Source organism: Phoenix dactylifera, chromosome 6 (genome assembly GCF_051530095.1).
Source record: "Phoenix dactylifera cultivar Ajwa chromosome 6, Ajwa_hap1_PhDact_Kaust_v1.1, whole genome shotgun sequence".
Lineage (NCBI taxonomy): Eukaryota > Viridiplantae > Streptophyta > Magnoliopsida > Arecales > Arecaceae > Phoenix > Phoenix dactylifera.
This window is the reverse complement of record NC_143195.1, coordinates 15,616,267-15,621,067: the sequence shown is the minus strand read 5'-3', so window position 1 is coordinate 15,621,067 and position 4,801 is coordinate 15,616,267. Positions and strand designations below refer to the sequence as shown.

At 42.2% G+C, this 4,801-nt stretch overlaps 1 non-coding gene across 1 annotated transcript; it reads right to left on the bottom strand.

The window, feature by feature from the left end:
* Positions 1-4,364: 4,364 nt before the first annotated feature.
* LOC148703744 (small nucleolar RNA R71) lies at positions 4,365-4,473 on the bottom strand. Its single transcript, XR_016395818.1, has one exon. It is a non-coding gene; the product is annotated as a small nucleolar RNA R71 (small nucleolar RNA).
* Positions 4,474-4,801: the final 328 nt, after the last annotated feature.

Here is a 4,801-nt window from a genome sequence, read left to right as displayed (position 1 = left end):
TCCCCGACACCTGCCGAGTCGTCCCCGCGTTAGCGGAGTCGACTCTCTCAGTAGCGGAGTCGACTCTCTCAGTGGCGGCAGAAAGGCAGTTTTCAAGAGATATGCGCGAGACGTCCCCACAGTAAGCCGAGTCGTCCCCGCAAGTAAAAAGGAGACTTCCCGAGTCGTCCCCAAGATAGCAGAGACGGCTCTCTCAGGGTTTTCCAGAGAATGGTTTTTTGGGTGATAAGGAAGCGGAGTCGACCCTGAGACAGCGGAGTCGTCCCCATGCATAAAGTGCAGACAACCCGAGACGTCCCCTGAAGGAGCGGAGTCGACTCTCTCAGAAAATTCCAGAGGACATGTTCTTCGGAGATAAAGAAGCGGAGTCGTCCCCAGATCAGCGGAGTCGTCCCCATTCAAAAAGTGCAAACAAGCCGAGACGTCCCCTGAAAGTGCCGAGTCGACCCCAGACAACGAAAAAAGTAAAATCTTGTAGCCGAGATGTCTCCCGTTGAAGCGGAGATGTCCCCGGAGCGACTGGGACGCGACTGACAGCTTTTCAGGTTTGGTTTGAATTTCAAATCCTTCTTTCTTTGTCTCTAACGGCTATATTTGCTTTTTGGGCTATAAAAGGGACCTCTTAAGTGCTTCTCAACAACTCTTCACCAACCCAAAGCTAGATCATTCAAGAGAGAAGTAAGAAAGAAAAGTTCAAGGGAGTGAGTGCATTCAAGTGAAGAAATCAAGTGTTTTTCAAGATTCCCAAGTGATTTCAAGCTCAACCACTCTCGTGCGCTCGGGATTCAAAGCTTACACTCAACCCTACGCGTTCCACATCGGAAGAATCAACATCTCCCACGCTTCCAACGGCAAAACGATTCTTCCGGGTTCAATTGTTCGTAATTGTTATATTTGCTTTTTAGAGCTTTTATTTTCTTTTGTAAACTCTTTCATTGTGGTGCTTGTTCCAGTCAAGGGACTTGGAACAAGGGAAAGGCGTCCCAAGCCTAAGTGAAATTGGGGGTTTTGGGTTTGTTGTGAGCCCGGTGTAAAACAACGAGTTGGGTAGTGAACTCGCAAAACTACCGTACTGTAATCTTGGATTATAGTGGAAATTTCCAAAGGTGATTTGGGGAGTGGACGTAGGAGCAGTGGAAGCTCCGAACCACTATAAAATCCTGTGTTTGCAATTGACCTTTCTCTTTCCCCCTTCTTTACTTTAGTGCATAGATTCGTGTGTTTTATTTTTAATTAGTCAAAAGTTTTTTAAAACACCCAATTCACCCCCCTCTTGGGTGACCATCTCTGGGCAACACTATTGGGTGTAAATGGATCTAAAGAAAATTAGGTTCGGATGGCAAGATAGAGACCTATAAAGCAAGGTTGGTGGCAAAAGGTTATAGTCAGCGCGAAGGCATTGACTATCAGGATACCTTTTCACCAGTAGCCATGCTAAAATCCATTCGACCATTGCTTACTGTTGCAGCTTATCATGGTTATGAGATTTGGCAGATGGATGTGAAAACTGCATTCCTATCTTGAGAAAAATATCTATATGGAGCAACCTCTGGGTTTCACTTTCAATGATGGTGATCACAAGGTCTGCAAGCTGCAAAGATTCATCTATGGATTAAAGCAAGCATCCTGGAGTTGGAATACTCATTTCAACGATGTAATCAAATCGTTTGATTTCATCAAGAACGAAGAGGAACCATGTGTGTACAAAAAGGTCAGTGGGGGGGCTATAATATTCCTCGTATTGTACATGGATGATATACTCCTTGATGAGAGCACAAAAGTGCGATCTACACATCACTTAAATTAGTATTATTGCTAACAAATAATGATAGAAGTGCTGTATTAATATTATATTTTTGTGGGGTGCAGGTGATCGGAAATCAAAGTTAAAATGCACATTGGGTTCAAAAAGATGCATCATAGTAGGTGACTAGTCAACCACATGAGGTCAGTCCCAGTTGCACACTAGAAGGAGCATTAGCCGGCTAGGTGTAGCCACATCCAGCAGCAGCATGTCCTCCCCATTTCGACGAAGTCCATTTGAAGGAATCCTGCACACATCCGTGCTTCAGCCGAGCCCATATCACAACGTCCATGAGCCTTCTTCCCGTCCAGGTTAATCACCCACGCATCAAGCAGCCGAGTCCCAGCGTCCGTGCCCCATTCTCACGTGTTCCCGCGATGCAAGCGATTGCAATCCTCCCGTCTTCTCCGCGTGCACCATCCCAGCAAAGTCCAGCTGTCCACGGTTCATCTCCCATGCATCCAAGGCCCTTCTACCAGCTTCCCACGCGTCTGACTGATCCTCCCACGCATCTCACGCGCTCTAGCTTTCGGATTCCACGATCAGATCTCACAATCCCAGAGTTCCGACTTCATCCCGCTTCTTCCGCCTCATCCGCGAAGCTCCCGGATCTGTCTCCCCACCAGCGCATCTTCCGGATCTCATGCGTTGGAGCATCCCGCAATGCAAGCGATCACAATCCAGCTTCTCCCGAGTTCCAGCCGCATCCAACGCCTCCCAGCCATTCGCGAGCGTCTTCCCAACGTCCGCATCCCATCCGTCCACGTCCGAGCACGTCCGCAATCTCCCGAGATTCATCCTATCCATTCGTTACCACCACGTGCGAGGAAAAGGGGGACTTGATACCTATCTCGGCTGGCAAACAAAGGGAGCTATATATCCCTCATTCGGCAGGAAAACAGGAGGAGCTCTCATTTGAAAACAAAGAAAAAAAACAGAGGAGGAGAGAAACAGGGGAGGCCCTGTTCCGAAAATAAAAAAGAAAAAAAAAAGGGAAAGAGGAACAGGGGAGATTTTTCATGTTGATGGCCGGCTAATCCCTTTGGTCTAGGGTGATGGGAGAACCCTTGACATGTTACTTTCTTGAAGTAAACTCTGAACTTTGGTTTTAATGGATTTACATCTTTTCATATGTTCTGATTCTCTCATATTTTTTATTAGATAGATTCATCATGTTTTATATTTATTGATGCATGGATTGCTCTGATATTTGATTTGTCGTAGACATAACTGGCACGATGAATACTTAGACATTGAGTTCATGTATTCAAAAGATATATTTCATGATTGGAACTATTTTATTTATTTGATCCTTGATCGAGAATTACCAAGTTTATTTCTTGAACGCAATATTGTCAAGGGGGATTCCGGATCCCTAACCATTTCTATTTTATTGAATTTTGTTTATTATTGTTTGCATTTAATTTCTAAAAACCAAAACATCATTTTAATCCACAAATTTATTTAACTGAAAATTACATCTAAAAATTACGCTAATAATCTATATATCGTTCCCTGAGGATTCGACCTCGGACTCCCGAGATTTTACTACTTGTGCGATTCTCCTGCACTTGGAAGAACAATTTTAATTTTGCATCAAGTTTTTGGCGCCGTTGCCGGGGAACGGCTGATTTATTAGTATAATTTTAGAGTTAATTTTTAGTTGATTTGTTAGTATTTTTCTTTTTAAAAAAAAAAAAAATCTTTATTGCTATTTTTTTATTCCCTGCATAGTCTGCATCAAACTCTGATATCTGAGTAATCCACCGTCTGATTGCACTCAAATTTCGTCAACTGCTGTAGGACACATGTTTCTTTCATCTGAACGGTCTGATTGATATTCTGACCATTAAATTAATATAAACTTTGCTGCTGTCTGCTTTGAATTTTCTGTGTTTAATTTTTTTTTAGAATCAGAATTTTATTATCATCATATCTCATTAACCCTTGTTGCTACTTGAAAATTGATAAGAACTTTAAGAAAAGATCAAGGGTAATCATTTAAATAAAAAAAAATAAACAAATAAATAAACTCTAAAATTTTGTATGCTAGGTTGGAATAGGGACAACACTGGACGTCTGAGTCGACAACCTTTTGACAATTCCTTAGATCACATTATTGAAATTTTTTCGCAAAATCTCAGATCTGGTGAGATGGCTGATGATGATGTAGGAAGTCACCATGGTAATGAAGGTAGACCCCCAGTTATGACACTTCGACAATACTTACATCCCACTAGGACTAGTCAACCTTCATGCATGATTATTCCTGAAAATGTAGGACACTTTGAAATCAAACCAGGAGTAATTCAATTGCTGCCCAAGTATCATGGAATAGAATCTGAGAACCCTTATCTTCACCTTAAGGATTTTGAGGAAATTAGCATCACATTTAGAGTGCCAAATGTATCGGAAGATGTCCTTAAATTGACCTTGTTTCCTTTTTCCTTAAAGGATAAAGCCAAAACATGGCTTAACTCCTTGAGACCTAGATCGCTAGGAACATGGCAGGATATGCAAAGAGAATTCTTGAAAAAATTCTTTCCTGCACAAAGGACTAATTTTTTGAAAAGGCACATTAGTAATTTCCAGCAAAAAGACCATGAAACATTTTATGAATGCTGGGAGAGATTTAAAGATTTGCTTCTCTCTTGTCCTCATCATGAGTTTGAAACATGGAGAACCATTAGTTTCTTTTACGAAGGGTTGTCTTCACAGTTGAAACAATTTATAGAGACTATGTGCAATGGTCTATTTCTGGAAAAGCAACCCGATGAGGCATGGGACTATTTAGACTCTCTCGCAGAGACTGCACAATTATGGGATACAGGGGATAGAGTGAATAAACCTTTGCCTAAGCCTACTAACATTGGACATGGGGGCCTTTATAACCTTAGTACTCAAGATGATATTCAGGCTAAAATGGCAGCCCTTACTAGGAAGGTAGAGGAAATTGAACTTAGAAGGATTGAACCCGTCAAGACCGTAGAGCATAAC